The 25,648-nt window shown below is 38.6% G+C and overlaps 2 long non-coding RNA genes across 4 annotated transcripts in view; one reads left to right on the forward strand and one right to left on the reverse strand.

The window, feature by feature from the left end:
• Positions 1 to 12,957, reverse strand: part of LOC137151060 (uncharacterized) — a 49,341-nt gene extending 36,384 nt beyond the window's left edge. Inside the window, exons 1-3 of one of the 2 annotated variants that reach the window (XR_010919150.1) lie at positions 12,776 to 12,957; positions 6,992 to 7,046; positions 5,953 to 6,708 (exon numbers count right to left, since the gene is read on the reverse strand). This is a non-coding gene — a long non-coding RNA (uncharacterized lncRNA). Of the gene's footprint in view, positions 1 to 5,952; positions 6,709 to 6,991; positions 7,047 to 12,775 lie in introns of those variants that run through there. The other variant, XR_010919149.1, reaches the window with a different exon arrangement.
• A 2,383-nt stretch (positions 12,958 to 15,340) lies between these two features.
• LOC137151058 (uncharacterized) lies at positions 15,341 to 25,374 on the forward strand. Of its 2 annotated transcripts, none has more exons than XR_010919147.1 (4): positions 15,341 to 15,376; positions 19,176 to 19,256; positions 22,572 to 22,684; positions 25,041 to 25,374. It is a non-coding gene; the product is annotated as an uncharacterized lncRNA (long non-coding RNA). The 2 variants fall into 2 exon arrangements; XR_010919148.1 differs by lacking the exon at positions 15,341 to 15,376 and adding an exon at positions 17,734 to 17,849.
• The last annotated feature ends 274 nt before the right edge of the window (positions 25,375 to 25,648 follow it).

Here is a 25,648-nt window from a genome sequence, read left to right on the forward strand (position 1 = left end):
ATGCCCTAACAGCATCTGCAACCAAGAACAACATTTTTGAATAACACTTCCTTGAAAGTTAAAAATCTCTAATTTTCCATATGCTTTCTGATTTATTTCCTTACATTATGCTTTCTTTGCTTCTGCCTGTAACAGGCAGTTCAATTACTCCCTTTAGTACTGTATCTGTAACTATACTTTCTTGTTACCTGTTTGCCAAACAAAGTCCCAGAGCAGTATTATGATCAATGTAACGAGTAATGTCAAATTTCCAAAATCCTGACCCAGGATGCTTGTTCTTCTCTAGACTGCTCTCTAAGCCCTCTATTGGAGCATCTTCAGCTCCTTTGTCTTCCTATAGATTAAAAGTGAGAAAAAAAATAACCAAGTTAAGAATGATAATTTTGTAAATCTTTTTAAAGTGTGTTGCATTCCACATTTCAAAATCAACTTTTGGCAATAAATGTGGATAAACAATGAAACAGCCTGGTAAAAACTGATGAATAATACCAAGTTTTTAAATTATATTACTCTAATGGATTAGTCAGTAAAGGCTGACAGTCTTGATGGGGTGTTGAGACACGCAGGTGAACATGGAGTGCTCTTTGGAGAACTGTTATAGAGAGGATGCCTGATGAATAGTGCCCTGAGGGTAGGAGGAGAAAAGCTATGGTGCTTATAATCAGAAGAAAAACAGCTATTTCATCTTTCCTAATGGCAGAATGCTGTAAGTGGCACCCAGTGAAGCAAGAAGTACTAGATAAACTAGATCATCTCACAGAACTGATAAACCACTTAACTGTGGAAGGAACATAAGCAAAAACTTGTGAAGTAATAGTAAAGATCTTTCCAGGAACTGGTTATCATGATGCAGGTTGAAGAGAAGGCAGTTATTTTTCAATATTTTGCTCTGAGCACAATACTGAAAAACATGCTCTTTGCAGTCAAGTCACTGGGATTTTTTTCCTGTAAAATATGATCTGTGTCAGAACAAGTGAGGATTTTTAAAAAATGTATAATGCACTTCCATTATTAAATATTTAGGCATGAAAGTAAGATAGCAAAAAAAAAGATACTGTTTATTAAAAGCACCAACTGTTTAGCAAAACGTACAATGGAACAACAATAAAAAATCCCTCTCATAATAAATTTTCAAACTGAAAGGGTTTTGATTGCTCCTGCTTCTGAATATAGTCATTATCTAAGTAAACACAATTTTCTTGGAAGACCAAACTGTCCTTTAGCTATCATTATTTTCCTATCAGTCAGAAGATTGCCTAGCCATGTCATTGCAACGTCTCTGGAGTTATCTGGTTGCCTTTGTTTCCAATGGAACAATGGTTTCCACTTTCCATATTGCATGCAAAAATCACCTAACTGTAGATCTTAATGACAAGAAGAAAGAGGCAAACAGCTTTTTTCTCCAGCCTGCTTGAAGGAGGACACCTCCAGAGGTATGTATTAAAAGGAGATGCAGAGGCTGAAGATAAATATTCTTATTTCAGTTTGCACATTCATTTTCAGGCATCAATCTAAGATCATTCACTCTTAAAACAGTGGGAAATAGCCTTTGGAGATTAAGTGACTTCATTTTGATAGATGATATTTTGTAAGGATGAATTTAAACAAAACCTTAGATATCTAAATGGCCTATAATAAGGGTATTTAGTTTGCCTACCTAATTATGAATCCCCAAACAATTAACACTTTAATTCTACTGAACTGCGAATTCCACTGTTTCACACAAGCCACATTTTTAGTCCAAGGAAGAAGGGAAAAAAATACATAATTTTCTAAAAAGTACTGCAAGGAATCAAACTTTACAGGACTACTTCTGAGACTTCAGATTTGAATGGCAATAAGTTTAGTGCAAATGCCTTTCAACCTTTACTGAAATAATTAGCAATAGGAATAGAAATTGGAGGTGGGGTAGGATGATGGCCTTATTAGGTAGATCTGGGTAAATACATGATTTTTCGATCCACAGGCAGTTCCAAAAAAAAAAAAAAAAAAAAAAATTGGCAAATAAAAAGTAACATTTCCAGTTGAATGAAATATGTTTTGTTTGATCTGAAATGGGTGGCAGAGGCCTTCCTAGTACCTTCAGCTAGTTCTTTGAGCACTTACATAGGATATGGAAGAGCTAGGCTCATTTCTCCCTCTCGACCTGATGTGGAGAAGAAATTTGAACTTGGGTTCCCCAGATTGCATGACAGTGCCCTAATCACTGGACTATGGGATACTCTGAGGTGGGTCTCTCCCTATCTCTCCTGTTGAAACTGTTCCATCTTTCATAACTTAGTAAAGTAATTGGAGCAGCGATATGAACTCAGGTCTCCTACATCATAAATTAGTGCCCTAACTATCAGAGTATAAAGTCAATCTCAATTTCTTTCCTTGGCCTAATAATTATTCATTGTCATTTTGAATTATTACGCATGAGGACAGAATATGGCCCTAGAAAAATAATACATTGTGAGTTTTGGAACCAATCTCTCTTGTGAGTCTTGCAAGGTAGACAATTCCATCACAACAAAACAATATAGTCAAAAGCCCAATATTTACAGGTGGCAGATGGTAAAAAGTGTAGCTGCTATAAGCAAGACAGAAATTAAGTGTAAGTTATGAATCACTGTACACTGGACATGTTGGAAACATGTTAAGCGGATAGGATAGCATCACAAAGTGAAGAAGGGTCTTAATTGCCAAGGTTACAACTCAGATGAAACAGATAAAAAACAGGAAGCTAGTGAATGCATTTAAGAAATAGAGTGTGGGAGCAATGAAAGAGCAACAATTTGCATGACTACAAATAAGTTTTAATATGAACAGCGCAGATGCTATTAGTTAGGAGGCGATGCTATTACAGTAATGCATTATGGAAAGAACCAGGGCATGCATCAAGATTTTGGTTGTGGCAGTCACACAGGCAAAATAGGAACATTTAAAAATATTTAATAAAGGATGTAGTCAGGTCTTAACTTTGAGTCAGCATGGAGATGTAATGATCACTTAGAGTCCAAAATTACACCCAGCTATGTATCACATGAACATCTGATCTGGGGGAAAAAAATAACTCTAGGTATGAGTCAAGCAATGGGTAAAAAATAATGGATATCTGTTTAAACTATGTTAAATAATAAAATGTTAGATAAAGATGGTTGGGGATGTCACTCATACAACAAGAGATATGGAGATGAACAACTTCAGAAAATATATTTTGACCTGTGTAGCATCTGCATATAAAATATTGATAAGATGTGATATAGAAAAAAAGGAATTGGACATAAAATAGACCCAGCAGAACACCCACCAACAGATCACTTGCAGATTATAAAATAGGCCATTAATTACTGATTAATTGATAAGACAAACCAGAAGAGCATAATGACATGAATACTATCAAATACAGATGATAAATAAGTTCATCACTGAGAAAATGAGGGAGAATGGATTATAGGTTTTTTTAGTTCCCAAGAATTCTCAATGATCACATTTTTTCCACAAACCATAGGAAAAATCCAGATAGCCTGAAAATGTAAGGATGAATGGTATAAAACACTTGCCCTTTATTTCTTGGTCACTTAGAAACTCTCATTTAAGAGGGAGAGAGATATGTGAGTAGGAAACTCAGACTTTATAAGTAGTTCCAACTCAGTATGACAGAACCAGACAACCAATCTTTGTGGCTAAAGTTCTTACATTCTGCAGCAACAATTTTTCATTAGTTTAATTTCTATTTGAAGTAAAAGGAAAACAATGGTATTCCTATTCAAGTACATGCTCTGTTGTGCTCACACACACAGTATGCAGATTATAAAACAGACTATTGTCTCTCTCCCCTGGAAATACTGTAATAACAAAGCTATTTTGCAAATCACAGTGCAACCATCAGTTCAAATAATTCTGGAAAATTAATACCCCAAATGAATGCACTCTCAGAGCTGAGGGACTACAATTTATATTTTAGCCTTTTCATTCGTGTTTTACATGGTCTGTGTTATTCTGAAGCCTTAGACTTCTGTAGCATAGTGGGGATAATTTCTTCAGTTTTTCAGCATAGTGATAGTTTAATTATTTGACAGCCTTTAAAAGTGAAAAGAGGCAACACTTAAGTTTTGGATTCCAAAATAACTTGAGAACGAACGCACAAAGCTCTGGGTCAAAGAAATTGGTCATCTTCTGCTATGCAGCAGGTGGGGTCAGGAGGCAATGCCAACAAAGAAATAGCAGACTCTGTATGCAGGGACCAAAAGCTCTGTTGTGGGAGGGAAGGGGATTTCCCAAACATTAGTGGAAGAGGAATATGAGCCTGTATATCTGCAGTGGCAATGTGGCTCCATTGGTCTCCTCCCCACCCCAGATTTCTGAGACATATGGAATAGTTCTGCTGTTGCATTGTGGGATAATGACTCTCTCCTCACTCAGATCCCTGACAGCCTCACCACATGAACTAGAGATAGCAACTGGCTACCAGAGACCAGTTATCATCAACAAACATTTATACTTTCCACTAGTAACATGTGAAGTTACTGGACCCAGCAGTAAAATCAGATACTATGTGTGTATGCATGCACGTGTATGTAGGAAATGTGTACCCTAAAGTTCTTCTGACCTCTGGCATGTTTTGATTTGGAACTGTACAAAGCGGATTTAAAACATTCTGTTTGTCCCTGCAACAAACACACACCAGAGTGTACAACTCTTTCAAGCAGTGACATCAATTTTAATTTATTGTTCCATTTCTGAGTGAACTGATTCCCCCTCCCTCTTTTTTAGCCTTCTGTAAATGATTTTCAAATTACTATGTCTGAATCACCATAGGGTTTTAATTCCACATTAACTGTTTTGGTAACTCCAGTGTTGCTGTTGGTATTGAATTCTTGCTCCAAATTAGTCTTTTAAATGAACTGAATTTCAGTATGTTTACTTGGTTGCAGATATTTGGCTAGCCTGCTATAATGAATAGGCCAAAAAGCAAATTCATCATAATATTGTAAAGATCCTTAAAATCAAGACCTGTCCCAGCTAAGACAGAGCTCTGCAAAGCCTAGTCATAATTCAGGTTTGGGGAAAGTAGGGAGGTAGCTGCAGCTAAATCTTCCAGTCCCTTCTGAAACCAATATCTCGAGACCAAGCATGGAACAATTTCAGCCCAACAGGAATTTGTTTGATTTTTAGTCATGAGCAAATGAAGGAGGAAATAAAGGAGGGGGATATAAATCAGACTTCAACCTTCACAACAGCTTTTGCCCCACATGAACCATCATTTCTGCTTTCTTCTTCCTCTCTCATCTGCCACTCTCTCTTAGAAGATGTTCCTACACCACTGAAATGAAAGGGAGCTTTGCTACTGACTTCAGCGGGTGCAGTATCAAGCCCGTACTCTTTTGTTCTCTCCCCTCCTAGACTTGTCTCCCCTCCATCATCTCCATTTCTCTTAATTTTTCTTTCTGTTCCATCTGCGCCCCCTTTCTTCCCTTCATCTTTTTATTCCCCCAGAGTAGTCTTCCACAGTTCAAAACAGCTATATCTGCTGCCAGCAGTCCCCTCATTGCCTCACCTCCAAGAGAGCACAGATGGTGTTTCCAGCCCTGCCATCCTTTTGGGTGCCAAGGAAGGACAGCTTTAGGAGCCAAGCTGTCAGAGGTTGTAGTAAAATAACTGAATTCTTTCACATGCCAGCCACCCTAGCCATGCTCCCTACTCTGACAGCAACTTTCAGGCTATTCTGCCTCCTTTAGGTTCCCTGACAAAGCAGGTTATGACCATTTTCAAACACCACAACATTCTCCAAGTGGCCCTGCTTCTTGGCGTATGATCAAAGAAACAGGCATAAACACAGGATGAGTAAAGAGCTAAGACCGAGTTCTTTGGCAGCCAATAGTGTATATCCCAGCAACACTTAAATATTAATGGATGCTAAAGGACATCAGTTCACATCATACCATGCCCACTATTTGCTGACGACAATTTATTTTGCTTAGTCAAATCTGAAAAATAAAGCCGATTGCTGTTTCCATGAATACACTTCATGCCGAATTTAATAAGGCTAACATGCCAGTTGTGAACAGCACTTTACATTGTAGACTGTGGAGAAAGGAAAAGTTGTATTATGTTAAATACTACAATGTCTACATGCACCATCAGTCATCTAAGCATACAGTGAGCTGGAACAATGCAGGCAGCACAACACACAGCAGCTGAAATTAAGCTAAATGGAATATAATACCTTTTGATGAGGCACTAATAAATGATTGAAGATGGACACAGCTGCATACACAGCATTAGCTTTCTGATAATGAACACATTTTTAATGCCTTTTCTTTTTTCTCCCCCACTCGTTTCAATGCAAACACTACAAATATATTTGTACTAAGCAGCTAAGAAGTAAAATAAAGACAATATTGTTTGCATGAAGAACAAGCAATCTCAACACCAGCTCCCCATGCTCCATTATAAATCTGGTCACCATCATTTTCACAGCTACTTTTATCATCCTAATGGGGGCTTTCAACATTTTAATGACAATTGAGTTAGCTTTATTACAGTCTATCAAAATCTTGCTGAAGCCTTCAGACTCTTCTACATGGAATTAACCCACATAGGGGAGAGTCAACACCACAAGTTACATCTAATGAAGTTTTCTGTCCTTTTTTGCATGGTTCAAGTGATTTGCCACTCTTAGCAGAAGAAGCTGGGACACTTGACAAAAGGATCCTTTCAGATCTGCAGAATACAAGAAGTATCTGTGTTGATTCCTCTATAACTCCCAGCTCCAGCAGTTTTCCCAGGTCCTTATAGAGAATAGATTCTACAGGAACCGTTCTTCCAGGAAACCATCTACTGCACCTTCTTAAAGAACATGCAGTAGCTAACCTTCCTGAGTATCTACAGCACAAACGAGGAAACTGCAAAAAAAATTCAGCCTCAGCCTCAAGCAATACCAATTTTCCCTGTAGATCAGAGAGGAGGAAGTTGTGAAAGAAACCAGCTGGGTGCTGCTGCTTACCTGAAATTCCCTGATTCTTCGAACACGGAGAACTGAGTCTTTGGCCAGATGACTCCTGTGAAAATATATAAAAAGATATAATTAAATATTCTATAGAGCACTATCCTTTGGATTGGATTCCACTACCTATTATTATTTGACATAGTACACTTGGGATTTAAATGTTAGGTTTTCTAAAATAAGTCTCAGATGAACAGCTATTCTTGCTTCCACTATCACTGTTGTGTGCCAACTCTGTTGCATCTTTTGACCTTTAGTTGCTTTCTCAGCCTGTCTTAGAGGAGCTACCAGTCTCTTGAATCTCATTCTCACCATGTGACAGCCCTTCTCTACTCTAGGCTTCTCTGTTGAGGCACAACCCAATAACAAGCACCCATTGCTTCACCGCTGTACTTCATTTCCAGGACACAGAGGAGCTCCATTAAAGATGGCATTTGGCCAACACATAGAACAGGGTTATGAGTAAATTCTCAGAGTACCTGCTGGTGCTCATCATTCCATTTCTATACCTCACTCAAGTGCCCTGGCACTACAGTTGGGTTTCTAATTATAAAGTTCTGCAATCACTAATGTAGATTTGATTTTATTTAACAATTGAACTTGTATTCAATAGGTTTAAAGACACCAACATTATAATGTATGCCCTATGCAAAAGAGAATCAATACCACCAATAAATTACAATTTAACAAAAACTAAATAATTGAAACCTGCTTAGCTTTTCAATAATATTGCAGAATAAATAGCATCTCATAGTGCTTATATTACCACTTTGTGTGGAACTCCGTATTTCTGGTAACATTTATACTGCTCAGAGAGCATAAAGAATGGCAAATAAACATGCAGAAGTTGTAATTTTGTTCCCCACATCACTGCCCAAGTGTGTAAATTAATTCTACATATTACAGTGTTTTTGGTGCAAGAAACCACATTTAATAAGAATGACCTTTCTTATTTTCCTAACTATAGCACCAAAAAAATCTATTATTTATATTTGCCAATAGAGATCTTTAATGTACATTGGCTACCAATGTACACAGTTAACTGATATTAACTGTGTAACCTAAGGATGGCAAACAGAATATCATTATGTTTTTTAAGGATGGGAGACTTCATGTATACTGTTAGATTACAATGTGCTTATATAAGCATGAAAACACACACAATAAAACTGTGGTGGTCACTGAGTTTCTTTTTTTATGAAATGGGGAAATTGTATAAACATTTTACTAGAGCAGTAACAGATATTCAAGCTCCTTCAGGTTCATTCTTTTCAGAGACAGAGTGTGGAAGACCCTGAGTGGGAGCACAAACTGAGGAGACAGTGCCAGGAGCTCTTCCCCTTTCACACTCTTGAGCAAGGGACAGCTAAAGTCCAAGCCCTTGTACTCTGTAAGGAAGGTCCTCAGGTGGTGTAAATTGTCATACCTTTCATGACCCCTCAGAGTGCAAAAGGAAAGGCTGACTCAGTAGTGCCAATGGTGCTAGACTCACCCAAAAGAGTTAGGCAGGTCTTAACCCGCTCTTCTTTTTTGTACAGACTGTTGCCAGGAGATAATTGGGGGGATAAAGAGGATGCATATTGCATCCTTTCAAAGGATGTAGCAGAATTGCTACTCCAGTGTGAGTTCAAATCACACCTGGAGGTGCTGAGTCTGCATCAACACTAATGCAAGAAGTCTGGTTCCAGTGCTGTTACTGGTGTGGAGACTCTCTGTCCCTTCTTTATTAAAGCCACCTCCTCAAAGAATCACAGAAAAGCTTCAGACCAAAAGAATTATACAGGTTATATTTCTGGTGTAACTTAGTGCTGCTTTTTCTTATTGTAAGTGAACAAGAGCAAACAGTACTTATTAGGCTGACCTACTGAAACAGTCCACCCCAGCATCGCTCAGAATTTGTAAAGCCAAAAAACAAATCAGTATCATTCACTGTACCATGGAGAGTTCTCACCGTCACTGGTGAATAAGGGAATTGGGTATCCTCTGTTTTTGGAGCTGTGGAAAACTTGTGACTGCTGCTTAACAGCTTTCATATTATATTTTATAGCATCATCCCAAAGACACATACAGAGATTTTCTGCTGAATCACATTTAGGAAAAAATAGGGAAAACACCCTTTAAATTACAAATAGTCTTAACAAATATAACTGAGCTACCATTTACCATTCCTTAACTGGAAATATTCAGTGTGCATTTATTTGTTTAGATCAGAATTTTCAAGGTCAATTAGCCCTCTCACTTGTTCTTTAAACATTTACACTGGGTGCTTTATTTTCATATAAGTGCCAAAGCCAGTTTCAAAGAGTCATGAGGCAGATTTTTATGCCCAGAGCTGGCTATGCCTAAATTTTTGCTGATCCCTGCATGGCCAAGGAAAATTAAATGCAGAGGCTGAGGTCTTCACTCAGTTTTCATGCAGGATTGCATCCTGCAAAAGATTTGTGTGTGTGAGTAACCTTATTCACAAGGGAAGTCCATTGGTCTGTATACCTAAGATTTTTCTGCCTTTAGTTATTTCTCAGCCCTCACTCAGGCTACATCTTCACTGACAGCAGCAAATTTTCCGCCGTCAGATCAATTTCTCTGAATTGATTGAGCAGTTAGTGAAGACCTGCTCAGTCGATCCAGAAATCAACATATTAAGACCAGCTTCTCAAGTGGCGCAGTGCAGTGAAGGCGGCACGCAGAACAGAAGCAGAGAAGTTGACAGGAGTTATGCAAGTTTTTTGCGTAGCTTGTGTAACTCCAGTCAACTGCTGCTGAATCTCTGAGTGAAGACAAGCCTTCAGTTAAAACTTCCACAGACGTTGATAGGAGTTTGAATGAGTAAGGGGGGCTAAGCAAAAACTATTGGGACCTTAGAAACCCTTGCTGTGGGACACATCTTAGTTTTCTTTTCCCACCTCCGTGTTCCTGAGATGCCACTATCATAGCAACGGGCAGCAGCACTAAATCTCCTCCTCACTCGCCCTCAACAAAGGACATGAAAACAAAAAAAGAAAGAACGTGTAGCTGGACTCTTGTGGGGGGAAAGAAAATACAAAATGGTCCAAAATTCTGAAGTCTGTGCAGACTCTCTACATAGTACAACCTAATTTCAAACAATCAGCGCAAAAATAAAAAACACAACCCAACTGATAAGCTCTGCGGCACCCCAGAACAGCAATTCAAAAACATAAAAAAAAGGAAACAAGAGATGCAGGTAGGTTGTCTATCGAAACATGTAATAACCATGAACCAATTAGGTCAGCAACTGTCTGAACAAAACATGATAACAGTCCAAAAAGTAGTTATGTACTAGTGGACCTTGAGTATCTGCACACACCCAATACTATGCACATATGCATAGCCTTAAACAGCAACAGAAATGTTGAGTTCAGGGAGCAGGAACCAGAAAACAAAACAGGAACAAGGAGCAGGAAGGCAACACACACACCAATCATTACACCAACACCCATAACCACATACATAGGTGGTACAAGACAAAATGTGAATGACATGTAACTTGATAATCAGCGCTAATGAGCACATGCAGCTCCAAATGAGCTATTACTGCAGAAGACCAGGAGATCACCATAAGATACTACCGAAACTTCATTTTTAATACATCCACACAAAACTAAAAGTAAAAGTAGCTGAAAATCAGGTAGGATAGGTTCTTATAAGTCTACTCATGCATATATTGAACAGAAATGGTTGTTCAATCCTGTACTAAATGTAATTTTTTTTCATACTTAACTATTCCCAACAAATTCTGCTACAATAATTCATTGAGAGGGGGAAAAAATAGGGGATGGGGAAATTGGGGCTTCTTCCATCTACTATAACTGAATGAATAATCAACAAACAATAGAATATTAGATAAATTAGCCCCTTTTTCTGATAATTAAATATTTAAGAGAAGATCACAGTTTCTTCAAATTCATTCATTACTCAAGTTATCTAACACATTCTAAGGGGGAGATTAACTCTGGATTAACCACAAAACTGTTTTCTGGCAAGTATTCAATAGTTATTTTTGCTCTATTGGTCAGATGAGTCACATGATTATTTCTGTTCCTTGATTGGTTGAGTGCACAAGCACTTCTGCAATAATAGTCACATGTGCAGATTCAAAATTCAGTTTGTGAATACTCATACTTTGAAATTCACTTGCCATGACCATTCATTCTCAGTGGAACATTAAGCCTGAACTGGACCTACATCCAAAAGGCCACCATCAAAGAAAGCTGTTCATGTTACCTTGCCCTACTCAATTTTGACTAAACTGGAACACAAAAGGGGCAAAGTCAGTTTGTTAAAAATTGAAGTGAATATTTGAAAGAAAGTGTTTTCTCTCTCTTTCTCCAGCTCTTGAATAAGCCATTTACTTGGTAGTTAGCATCTCAAGAATTTTAGCGTTTTATAGAATTGTAGGAAAATAAATTGGGAGGTACCACCACATATATCCAATATTAATTTTTCCTAAATTCTGGATTATCAGTACAGCTGTATAAAATCCAGTGATTTACTCTCATTGGGGACTGCATGAAACTTTTATTTGGATGTGATTTGACTGGATCCACACCCCTAAATTTTATTTTGAGTTTCAGGTTCTTACAGGTTTGGAATGAGCTTAATAAAAACACAGTCAAAATGGTCAAATTATATCTGGTTTTGTGTCAAAGCTGATCTGAAACTATAAACTTGGCTATGGCTCACTGAAAAGTTGTTACCAGTGATACATTTTTTGACAGACCTCAGCTGCTTTGAGTTTTTAATGAATGCAGGTAAGCCATGTTTTATAATTAAAAGTTTCACAAAATTCTGTTCCAGTCTGGAGAAGACACCTGACCCAAACAGCTGAATTGTTGAGCAGCCCCATAACAAGCCAATTAACATTCCCTTATTACTACATTTCCAATAGGTTTCTGAATGCTCCTTCTTTTAAGATTCAGGGAGGTCTAATAAATCCTCTGGATTATTTTAAAGTGTACTGCTGGGTTTTCAGATCTGCAGAGCTTGCTTTATTATTTTACAGTGTCAAACTCTGAAAAGTTCAATTTTTCATCACTACCACATAGATGGTAATACAAGCTTCATTCTAGTCACATTTGCTCCAAAATACAGTCTCATGCCTCACTCTTCCACAAGTAGGTGAAATATTGTTAACTTGACACATTTTACTGAATTAGTAGGTAACCTCAACCGAAGCCACAGAAGTGTACATGGACCTACTTTCCTAATGGTAGCTGCTGCTGTTGCTTAGACATCAAATAGTATATGGAAAGTGATCTTGCTATAAACGCTGCAGATGCTACTGATTTTACTTCTGTTGCTTCCTGTAAGTCTCCCTCTCTTTTTATAGAAGAACATAATTCGGGGCCTGTCACCATGCCTCAGTGGGTCACAGCTGAGGATGCTAAGACAACCTGATGAGAAATAGGGCAGCCTCACCCTCAAACTAATGGTTATTCTATTAGCTATACCAAGTCAGAAACAAAAGTAAACGTCTGTCTCACCACACTGGTTAACAAGAAGTCCAAACTGCAATCTCTTTAAGCATTCTAGCTCTTGTTCCATCACTCAGACACTAGACTCTATGATGAGTAGTTATTTAAAACCAATTTCATCAAATAAAGAAAGGATCCTTCTAATCCCAAGCAATCAGCCACAGAGCCAGGGCAATATATAACTCAAATTTTACCCAATAATCACACTGTTGCTAATCCTTTAGTATCTAACATTTAAAGGTTTATTTATAAGAGGAGAGAGTTAAAATGGTTAAGGAAGTCATATACATACAATTATTGCAAAGTTCTTGAATCAGGTTTGCAGCAGTGATGTTACAGACTGCTGGCTTGTAAAGTCTCTGGTAACTGAAAAGATTGGAAGGTCCTCAGTCCATAGTCAATACGCCCCTTTTTGTGTAAATCCAGAGATCAGAGTAGGAAAGAGGCAAAATGGAGATGCCTCCAGGGTCCTTTATACCTTCTCCCATGTGGAAGGAATGCTCTGTCTTAGTTTATGGAAAATTAAGGCACAAGATGAACTCCAGGGTCACATGAGCAAGTCACATGCCTTTGAATGCTTTGATGACTCACAGGAGCAGCCATTACCCATATTCTAGCTAAAACATCCACAGGAAGGCTCACAGGGTGGGGACAAGCTTCTTCTATGGCCTATTGTGTTCTTTAATGGTCATCAACTTGAATGGTCTATTCACAATGAGCTGGCTAAACTGGATGTAAACTACCTTACAGGTGTTACACCAGGACAAATAGGTTTGAAATGTACATAGTCAATATTCATAACTTTAGGTACAAAGATTATACATGCATACAAACAGGTAATCATATTTAATTAATTGTAACTTTTCCATTGATACCTTACGTGGCATACTTTGTATAAAATGTGTTGCAATTGTCTAACTGTGGCAATATTTGACCTTGTCTACCCTCAAAAAATAAGCAGCCATAACATAGGTCAATTTACAGCTGCACAATTACAGGAGCACTTCCACCAACCTAAGAGGGGTAGTGTGGGGAGCTGAGAGACCAGGCTTTCAGCTCTCTGTCACAAGCCCCACAGGCTGGCTTCCAGTGGGCTGCCATCCCCCCCACTCCCTGTTCCCTGCCAAGAGCCAACGCTGGGCCTCTCCCATCCCAGTTTCCCATCGGAAGCTGGGGGAAGCCTCCAGGGGATTTCCTCTCCCCCAAGGCTTTTTGCCCCTAATGAGTGGGGTCCAGCTGCCCTGGCTTCTCACCCCACCACCCTCCTGGTCTCCTCCAGGAGCAGCCAGGCAGCCTTGTCAATTTCATGGCTCAGCCATGGCTGCCAGGCTCCCGACTGCAAGCCGGGGTCTAGCCACCCACAGCTTCTCCCATCCCGCTGGGGGGGTCCAGCCACCCTGGGGCTTTTTGCCCTGCTCCCAGCCAGAAGCCGGAGTGTAGCTGCCCCAGGGGTTTTCGCCCTGTGCCCAGCTAGTTACCTATGTAAGGGGAACGCAGTGTCTACATTGACCTTGTCACCCTATCTATGCCAACATAAGCCCTACACCTCTCATTGAGGTGGTTTTATTATGTCAGCATCGCAAGGGAGTTACATCGGTGGGAGGCGCCTTTCAGTCTGTACATCTCCACTTTTTTGTCCACAAAAGTCAGCTTTTGTTGACAAAACTCTCTAGTGTAGACCAGCCCTTAATTATATAAATGGTCGTGTTTCAATCACTCAGCATCATAGGGCTAAAGTGAGAAATCCAACCATGACCCGTGTTTACTATAAACTTCTCCACCTGTGATTGTGGAGAATCTCACAAATTTCACCATTTTGATATTTTGCAGCAAGAAGTACTTTTTTTAAAACTAAGTTTTAGTGTTGCTAAAAAGTGTTGGGTTGAAAAAATCAGGGGACCTGACATTCTCTGTTCTTCCTGGTACAGATACAGGGGACCTTAATCTGTTTTTACTCAGCCCTCACACTCAGGCAAAACTGTGAGACCTGAGTGAAGACTAAGCAACAACAAAGCAATGACTTGAGGATTTGGTCTGCACAGAACAGATACAGCATAGATACTCACATTGCACCTCTTCCCACATCGTCCTACATAGGTCTTTAAACTCTGACTAGGATGGAGCATTTCTGCCAGTGAAAAGATACTTAAGTTACTCAGCTATTGTCTTCTCTTCTGAGAGTGTTGCAAAGGGGTCAGTTTGTTTCAAATTTATGCATATCTCTGTGTATCTTTAACAGATTTTTCATTCCGTGTTAAAGGAGGAATTTACCACAACCTGTTCTGAGCAATAGGCTCCATAACTTTTCTGGGCTGGTGGTCAGGAAATCAAGGACACTCAGTTTTGCAATAATGCCCAGGCATTAAGGCAGGTAAGGTTTTAAGGCAGGTAAGGTTAGACACAGAAAATAAGTTGCTTTTTCTAATGTTTGAAATAACAACATCATGCTTTTTAAACAATATTTTAGATTGAACTGAAATAGTGCGATTTTAGACATATATCAAATATTTTGAATGTCCAAAAGGATTTCTGAGACAAAGTAGAATCTAATGGAAATGCAGTCTGGTTGGAGGAATTTCCTCAGTAGCATTACACTTATATTTATCTTTATAGTTTCTCACACAAATAAAAGTATGTCACATATACATCTGTACTTGCAGAACAGGTACCCCATCCATTTAAATTTACTAGTGTGAAGCTAAGAAGATCATGACTGAGCAAACATACATAAGCAATATAAATGGCTTTAAAATTGTATGGGTCTTCATAATTAAAATAAAAAACCAAATGACTTCTTATAACCTAAATATGAAACAACTGAGTGTCACCTTTGCCTGCATACCAGAGTCCTTTGTGCAGTGAATAGAACTAAAAAGGACAGACACAGCCTGAGGTAAGATGCACGGGTGGCATATTGATATTGTTATTTCTTTTCCTCTCTTGTTTTGCTAGATTGCAGCAATCATTGCTTGTTTGTTTGTTGCTTAAGGGTTTTGCCATCTTCATTCCTTTCTGACTCAATAACAAAGCTGAGTAAGTGGAGGAATTCCTTTCTGCATATAATAATGCAAGGAGGGGAAACCAAGATTTTTAACAATTATTTACAAGTTTTTCCCTCAGGTATGTTTTTTGAAAGCCAGATATTACTGCACAGCATGCAGTGAGGCAGGAGTCAACCAATGGGTGCAAATACAAAAAAACAAATGCTGTGATATCCAACTGTTATGATGGAAGGGAAACTAAAATAAAATAATACACAAGATAAATCTGAGAGGAGAGAGGGGACAAAAGCAAGTTACAGGACTAAGATTTGAGGACCTTTTGGAAAAAAATCTAGCCTCATTGAAGTCAATGGGAGTTTGCCATTGACTTCAGTGGGGCTACAATTTCACCATGTGTTTGTATTATCAGCAAACTGTTAAGGGATTAACTTTTGATACTTGAGAAGTGGGAATGTGAAATAAGTGCCAGAGAAAAGTAGCCATATATTGGTAAACGTACACATTGATTTTAAAAATATAGCACCTACAATTAGCCTTTCCATTAACAGGATTTTCAAATGGAAAAGTATCCTTATTGCTTAGATCTGGTCAGAAAATTTTGGATACATTATTTCAAAGCTATGTTTCACAGAGACCTACCAATTTGAACTAACTTTTTGAGGAGAAGGTTTCTAAGGTCCAGGGTGGATTCTCTGGGAAGGAGAAGGAGAGAAAAATCTAAAACCTGACCCTTTTGATCTGAAAATGGATGTTTCAACACTATTCAGTTTTGTGAAATGTTCGAAAGGTTTTAGGTTTTTTCCCCAAACACAAAATGAAAAGTTTCTAAACCTTGAAAATTTTCACAAAATGGAAGTGTCATTCTCCAGCCAGCTTTATTATTGACTGAGCCAACATATGTATTCTCCATTTAACATCAGGCAGTAGAAGAAAATGGCAGAGGTGAACTTACCACAAAAGAGTCCTACTTCAGAGACTTAAGCAGAGTAAGGAAAAAAATATACAAGTCTCAAATTTGATATAATCTAATGGATACTGGAAAAACTTAGCTTCAGGGGCAACTTTAAAGAGCCAATTTCACCTAAAATGTTACTGTACAAATGTCATTATGGTATTCTATGCTTCTGGTCTGTCAAGATTGTCCTAACCTGTTGTGCTCAGTTTTCAAGTAACAAGAGGCTAGTTTTTCCCAGTATGTCAAACTCAGCCTATGTTCTGAGAGTCAGAGTTCTTTCCTTCTCATACATCATCTCCAGTAATAAGTATTAATTAACAGTGGTGAAATCTGCAAAGAAAAAACTCAGCATGACTTCTCAGAGACTAAGTTCAATTTGTGGTATTGGCAGTTAGAAAAAAAACAAACATTTTTTATTGTATTTTGTATCTGGAAGTCATTAAAAGACCAACATGAGACCCCCATGATAGCACTTTCAGTCACTTTTCAGGGTTAAACTCACATTTTAAAAGCTTCCTGGATCAAGTTTCCTAGCCCCTCTGTTTGGAATGTTGATAGCTCCCATTAATGTAGCATCGTCATCCTGAAAAGCGCGTTAGCACTGAACTTATCTTAGTAGGCAGCCTGTCACTAGAAGGCAATGTAACCCTGTCGGTGTCTAACAACTGCAACCCCATTAGTCTTGTTCTTTAGCCCGGCTAACCACCTTTCTATCAGTCCGACTCTGGCACTCAGTGGAATGCTATAGCTGGATGGTACGTGTTCCAGCCAGCATATGACTTCACTTAGGGTAACAGTACACAAAACATAGCATGTCACATATATCCATATATAAGTGACATTTCTTTTTGTTGTCTGTGGGAATACACATACATATGTGTCTTGTCTCTGTAATGTCCCTGGTTTGGTATTGGACATGGAGGCTGCCAATCAAGTAACACTGAAGGGTCTGCCAAAGAAACCTTAATTACACCTTACTCAGACATCACTCTGCATGCACTATGCCTGGATATAGCCTGTTGCATTTTCTTGTGTGGTACACCATCAGGTGTCAAAGACACAGTCTGTAGCAGTTTCTCCTCTTCATATATTGACAACCTGTGGAGAAACACTCTCCAACCCTCATACACATTCCCCCCATCATTCTTTCTCAGGTGAGAGATGTGCTGGTACTGATGGGGTTACTGGTGGTGGTCTTCTTTCCTGCTTGCCCTCTCCTCCTCACTAACAACCTTCTGGTGATACACTAAGCAGCTCAGTGAGAACAAGCAGGAGCAGCAGTGAGATGGAGGAAGGAAGAGAGGTGAATTTGGTTCAGCAACCCCTAATAGCTGGAAGCAGAAATTGCAAGGAAGCCTGTGTTTCCTCCTGGAGCAAAGGCCAAGGCAAATACACAAGGATTACACCATGTGAGTGATACTTGTAAGGTATATTACCACAGTACAAACATTTATGAGAAAACGTTGGATGCGTCTTAATTGTACCCACTGTAGTTTGGTTGTGAGACAATCAATGTCAAATATATGATGTCAGGTGAAAACTAAAGTAAAAATATGGTGAAATGGAAATAATACATACATTCAAGCTTGCAGAAGAGCTTGACATTTTAAGATATCCACCCTGACTGTTCAGAACTGTTTCAGATCATTTGGATAAGCTTTGGCTGAACATCTGAACTTTTCAATGACTGCCTTAACCAAATCCCTGAATTTTTTTAATTTAACCCATCATTGTGAGGGATCCTCTGCACCCATCTACCCTATCAATGCAGCAGAATTAAGGAGGCTGGTTATAACACGGCTGAACCCCTGAATTAGTTGCAACACCATTCCAGTCTCCACTATAATTGGAACACTTTTAACTGGGTCAGGGGACAATCATATAAGTGGACCTCCTGATAAGATTATATTTGTAGCGTAGAACAGACCAGTGAAAGGAAAGAGGGAGTGGGGTGGGGCAAACTGAATCTTGGTGTAAGCAGGCTAGAATCCCATTAATTTAATGGCCTTTAAATAGTTGCACCCACTAACACCAGTGCTAAAATTTGGTCAAAAGAGACCAACGACTAGGTTTCACACAGGCTGAGGTTCAAGAACATATTGTACCTTGAACTCTATGCTCAGTTCAAGCGGGTTTGATGCCAATATTTCTCACCACAAGGACTTCTGTATCAAATTCTCAGTTTTTAAAAAACACAAATCTTGCTTTCCAAGAAATGGAAAAAATCTCTTTATAATGCAGATTGAACTTCTGTGCCCACAGTTATGAATAAAAAAATAACTTTATCTAGGTCAGTGCACTGAAGGTACATTAAAATTGTATCCTTTCCTAAGTTGTAATTTTAAAGTGGCAGGTATGACAAGTCTTATGGGACCACTCAGAATTTTCTTATGACATCTTTCTGTCATTGTTATCAAAAGCTTCATCTTCCAAACTCTTATTTCCAGACATCTAGCTGTCACTGGATTATTGTGTTACTCTGACAGCTTTACTATCCATGGCTATATATGTGTAAACACATACACAACTGACAGCTAAAGTTCATGTGACACGGAAATCATTACCTTCAGCTCCAGAAACATAGGCTTCCAAGTACTTAGCTAAAAGAGAGACACAAATAATTCAGGTTCCTATCTCTTCCTTCCTGTTTAAAATGTCTTAAATGACTTAGGTGTACAATAAAATCACTAAACAAAATGCCCAAATGGTTTATTTTGCAAACTTTTTGTTGACAGAGACGCATGGGATGGAAAATGCTAAGAGCAGCACCAGCCACCCACCCAGGACAAGAGAAGCATGATCCCAACAAAGATAAGGTGTTTGATCTGAAAAAGCTGCATGACTAGTTAGCTTATGTTGTCAGCCATATGCCTTACACACACAGTCCCTACACATCAGAAATTCCAGTAAGAATAGTCTGTGTTACTTTGGTCCTTCTACTTCTGGCCATAAATAAATAGTGCTAAGGCACTTCTGGTATCCCCCATTAAAAAAGTATATGAGTCCCTTACAATATTTAATATATTTCTCCTCACAACACCCCTGTGAGGTAGAAAAGTGCTATTATCCACACTTTACAGATGGGAAATGGAGACAAACTTGTCCAAGGTCACTCAGGAAGTCTGTTAGCACAGGGAGTTTAACCTAGGTCTCCCAAGTCTTAGGCCTGGTCTACACTGGTGGCTTAATTCGAATTAATTACTCCCGCGTCTACACTTGCACATTGTTAATTCGAATTAAGGAGCCTTTAAAATCAAATTAATAAAACCACCTCTGCAAAGTGGATTAGTGCCTGAAGCGCATCAGTTAATTCACATTAGCATGAGTGTGGACGCATTGGGACTTAATTTGAATTAATTGGCCTCCAGACTGTATCCCATGATGCCCCATTTCAGTACCCTCCCCCAAAGCAGCCCCAGGAAGATTTAAATCTTCATTTCCTGTGGTGAATGGGTTTAAAATCCAAGCTGCAATCACCCCTCCCCCCCCCCCCCCCCACACACACACACACACCCACACACAACAAGTCCTTTGCAGTTTGTCCCTTTAAGGGTTTGAAAGATTTCACCCCTCACTCCCCTCCCCAAGTGGTGAATGCGTTTTAACTGCCCAGCAAGCTCTTTGCAGTTTGTCCCTTTAAGATTTGTCCCTATGAAAGTTTAGCCCTTTAAAGTTTGTCCCTTTGAATGATGTCACCACCCAGCCCCCTCCCCACGTAATTAATGCCTTTTAAATGCCAGCAGTGAGAGGAAATTCTTTGCTACATTGTTTCAATGGCCAATCATGGAAATTGATACTTTCTTAAGAGTTTATTCGCAGTGCTACATGTGGATACATTATATCATGCTTTCCATCAGTGAAATGGAAACATTTGTATCACTGTATTAATATACTAACTGACTCGGTTGTTATTTATCTTACATTCTACAGACACTTGTAGAATCAAAATCAAAGGCAAGCAATATACCGGGGGTAGGGTAAGCATAAAAGGCCAACAGCATACAAGTGGGTGGGTTCATTTGGTGAAGGGAAAAATCAAAGACAAGCAATATAGAAGGGGTAGTGGGGGGAGCGTAAAAGGCAAACAGCATACAGTTCTAAAGTAATCCAGGATAAGCTGCGATGTATTTGTCACAGTCAAAATGAGAGCATAGGTCAGCTGGCTCCATGTACCTGCAGCAATGGCGATCAGGAAGTAAAAAAACAGCAAGAGAGTGGGGGAAGCAGCGCTGCATCCTGGGATGATGACACTCATCACAACAGCCTCTATGGTTAGTTGCACTGTGGGATAGCTTCCCACATTGCACTGCTTTCTAATTCTAATTAAGGCTGGCCAGTGTGGACGCAAGAAACCAGCACAAACACTGTAGTGTGGACAGTCTGCAGCACTTTCTATAAATCACTTTCTGTAATTCGAATTAAGCTAATTCGAATTAGTGCTGCAGCGTAGACATAGCCTTAGTCTAGTGCCCAAACCACTGGACCAGCCCCTCCTCTTTTATTGGGGTGACAGACTACTCAGAAAAGAAAGAGAAATTCAGAATTTAATAAATTGACCTTCATTTAACCTTATTCACTGTTTGTTCTTAATTTAATCTCTTTTGACAATGAAGAATCCATGTTGGGTTGCTGCTTCAGTGCCACAGATTACACATTACACACAGAACTGTGGAGAACATTTTGATAGTAGACAACTGAGGAGCAGTTTCTAAAATGCCCTCCATTGATGAGGACAAGGTGACTCCAAAAACAGCAGCACATTACTGAATATTATGCCAGCCATGACAAAAAGCACAGGGGTACTTTCCAATGTTCCCTTACATAATGAATACATTTAAAGATAAGGAGATTTACAGTACCCCCATAAGCCTTTGATGTAAACTCACCACTCACCTCCACCCCACGCAGCTAGCACATTAAAATGAATGCTTTGTTTGGAAAAATCTACAGTATTTCCCTTTAAAACTCAATATTTGCCAATAGTTGCTTTACTGAGATCTAAGATGCCAAAGTTATTTCCTATTCTAAGCACAGAGGAAAGTTGTGGAATCTCATACCACAATGTGGTAAATTGTTGGCAAAAGATGACCACCGTACATATAAGTATAAGAATTACCACTTCTCTTCAAGAATCATATGACACAGATTGCAACACAGGAAATTCTCCGTAGCTCTTGTGATAGTTAAGCATAAAACAAAGCATGAAAAATGAGTTAAGCAAAACAATGTAAAGCTTCAGTGACCCATGACATCACCAGTAACAGATCTCCTACAACTTTAAAAAGACCAAGATAGTATGGAATAGGCCTAAACACAAAACACCCTCTTCCCCACATTAAAATGGATGTTTGGAATGAATGAATAACCACTTTCACTTTTAATTTAGGTGTGCTGGTTGACATGGCTGTTGTTATTCATGGCAGCAGTACACTAGCCACAGAACAGCAGAAAGAATAGCTGTAATTTCATCAAGTATCTTTGAGGTTTTCCCTGGGCTTTGAGAGTGTTTTAGAAACACCTCTGATTTGACACAGGTGTAGGCAAGCCTGTTTTTAACTAAGGGCTATTTTTATTTCTCTCTGTCTTATACAACTGGAATTCAGTAAAGGATGAAAGGAATTATTCACAGCCCGATATCTTTCCCCTTACATCCAAATACTCATGGCAGCCTTGTAAATTTTCAACAGTTGAGTTAAGATAAATGTTTTATCAGGAAGAATCACATCATTTACAAAACTGACCAACCAATAAAACATCACAGAGATTGCTATGATAAGCTTTGTCATCTTTGCAAAAAATGTAGAGGCTAGGGCTCTGTTGATGTGTACTGTGCACACAGCCACTTAAATTCTGAATGGGGCAGACACCATCTTTTTGTTATGTGTTTGAACAGAGTCTAGCACAAGGTGATTCTGATCCATGACTAGGGCTTCTACAATATAAATAATACATAATAATAATAATTAATAAGTTATTTATGTGTTTAAATATGTTAAATCCAAAGAACAGCCTCAAGGGGAACAGTTATGGAGGCAGAGGTGGCTGATGAAAGAGGGAGCAAAGAAACTCCCTTTACTATTAAAACAAGCAAAAGAAAAAACAAAATCAAAACATTTTTGCCTTTGTTTCAGAAGAAATGGAGATGGAGATGGGGACGCGGTTACGGCCACTCTACAGCCTGTGGGAGAAGATTCCTCTCTCAGTCCACTGTGGAACCATTCTGTACCAAACTCAGCTACTCAGGGTTGGTATGGGGGTAGATCTGGGATAGGGCTCATGTATATGTAAATAGTTTGGACCAAAACCTTTGTCTATACTCCTTTTTTCATGCACTCTTTAAACAGGCAAACTCCCAGTGATTTTAGGATTTGGATCATTGTAAAAAGCTATTAGGAGAGAAAACTTATTTCTTGAGACATTTAAAACTATATTACTCAGGATACAGCACTCAGATATACTGCAGGGAGCATTCCTGCACTGACATGGGTATGGATTAGATCACTCAGTAAAGTTTCTTCTCCATGCCTAACTTCTATGTCTGGGATTTTCAAAAGGACGCTTTGAAAGAAGTTAGATGCCCAGCCCCCACTCAAATGACAATAGAAGCTGGGCATCTAACTTCTTTGGGCTCCTTTGATAACTCCACCCGTATTGTTCTACAGCTATATTTATATTCATAGTCCAAACCAGTTTCCTCTCTGAACCTCTTTATAGCACATCTGGATGAGTGACAACCTGGCTCTTTTCATCCCCAGTAAAGGAAACCAGATTTGTGGGACATGGGGGAGCATGACAGGACACCCTCTGCCCTCATCCTCTTTGCTTTGCACAGACTGCTCAGAAACCTTCTCCTGTATAGATACCACCTGACAGTGTTTCACTCCACTGCCTTTTACATGTTATTGCAGTCACAGCATTTACAAAGTCCTCCTTTTTTTTTTTTTTTTTTTTTTTTTTTTTTTTTTTTTAATTAAATTTTCCCTTCTCTAAAGGCAAGGGGAGAAGTGGAGTCTCCTTCCAGAGAATCAACTTTGGCCCAACCCTCTCCTGCTTTTTCCCCACCTGCACTTCTTTTCTGTGCTCTTTTCTCCAGTCTCCTTGTTAATGGGCTGATTAGTTCCCCCCCAGTCTGATCTGGTAATCGGGAACTCTTCTCCTTAATCAGGCTCTACCTGGGAGCCTAATTGGTTAAACAGCCACCAGTGTGTTGGTTCAGTTGCTCATTCCCAGCATCTGTCACAGGGAGAGGAGACTTGAATCAGTAAGGAGTTAAACAGAGTTCTTTAAAAGGTCTAAGGATGGGATTTTGGGCCCCCAAATCCCACTGCAAAACAGCCAAAGAGAAAATCACTCCTACCGAACAAAGGAAAAGTGATTCAGCATTTGTGTCTCACAGCTGCAAGTACTTCCAAACCACAGTGTCCAGAGCAGCATGCTGAACCTTTTTCATTACACTAGAACAAGAATAATCCGCATATTCCATCCAGCATATAAAAGCTCTTCTAATTTTGCAAATAAACTTCCTAAGGACAGGAGACATTTGCTTTGCTTTTAAATATCATGTCATCCTCAGCAGATTCCTTTCTTTACCCTGCTTAAAGGAATGTTAGTTGGTCTTATGCTGCTTAATATATTAAAGACCTAAAAGCTCCATAAGCAAAGCTTTTGTGGATTTAATTCAAATGACATATTATTGCCAGTCCTAGGTATCTTTTTGGCAAACAGTAATAAGTTAGTGATATTATCATCAATTATTATGTTTACTGTAGAATTTTAAAAATAGAGGTGCTGAGAGCATCCAGCTCCAGCTGAAGTCAATGAAAAATGTGGGTGTCTCTCACATCACAAAGTAACTTACTGGGTGGCTACGAACTAGGAGTGGTTGGGAATTTTCCAGCTACATGTTTTTTCATCAGATAATGCTGTTTGGAAGTTGGTGAAACATTGCATTGCAACGTTTTCTCAATCTTAGTTTGATATTCAAAAAATAAAAAAGTTTGAAATCAATATACATTTCAAAATTATTGAAATTAAACATTTAGACTGACCCTATCAAAAAATATTTCAGATTATTGGTTCATGGAAGTTTGAGATTTTGACTTTTCACCCACATTCAGAACAGAACAAACTTTTAAAATATAAAAAATTCTCATAGGATAGGAAAACTGTTTCCCACCCAGCTTTACTAATTACAGACTATTTACCTACATTTGAAGATTTTGGTCCTAGCATCTATTCAGCAAGCAAGAAATTTATACAGGCTCCACATTATATTTATAAATAGGGAAAATTTACAGCTTTGAACATAAAAATTGCTTTTAAAAATCCACACTAAAAAAAAAATTGATGAATTTTGTTGGTGATTAGCACCATTATTTACCTAATAGAAATAAATTATACTGATATAACCACCTTTATACCAATGTGTCCACGCTAGTGACTATGTGTAGATAAGCCCAAAGATGAAAGACAATAGGTAGATATTACAGACAGGGAAAGAACAAGGTAACAATAAAATGATACTGATTAACATGAAAAGCAATGATCGTAGCATACCAGCTGCCCAAGCCTCATCCTGTTTTTGTTTTGTTTTCTTTCAGGTACCACAACACAACTGAGTTTTAAGGAGGGATTTGAAGAAAAATAATCAATGGCTTTGCAGATATTTATAAGGGGCAACATGGGAGAAAGCACAAAAGGGATAGTTGGAAAAAAAAAGTTATTTAAAGAATCTTTTTCAAAATTCATTACACACATCACTTAGGAATAGTATTCTAGGACTAAAGAATTCTAAGGCGGAGGAGTGTGGATTTATTTTTTTTTAATAAAAATGTGCTGATACCGTATCTGTAGCTTTTTGTTTCTTTTAAAGATCTTTTTCATTGAACTTTTTTATTCTGTGAAAAAAGGTCTGTGTATTCAGAATAAAATGGAGAGGAGAAAAATTGTCATATATTCATTAATCATAACAAAGCTCTAATACTGTATTAAAATGCATCTTTGAGAGTACTATTGGAGTTTATTTTGATCAATATTTGCCCCATCGTGACCCATTTATTTAACATGTTTAAATAACTATGCTGATAAGTCAGGTATTATCATCTTTTTATTGATTCCTCATGTGTTCCACAGGACTTATGTTTCAGTTCTGTATTGTTAAAATGCCACTAAAATATAAGGTTACTGCAAGTTACATTGATTATTAAAT

Source organism: Emydura macquarii, unplaced genomic scaffold (assembly GCF_026122565.2).
Source record: "Emydura macquarii macquarii isolate MOO-44397 ecotype Brisbane River unplaced genomic scaffold, CSIRO-AGI_Emac_v2 contig_1043, whole genome shotgun sequence".
Classification (NCBI taxonomy): domain Eukaryota; kingdom Metazoa; phylum Chordata; order Testudines; family Chelidae; genus Emydura; species Emydura macquarii.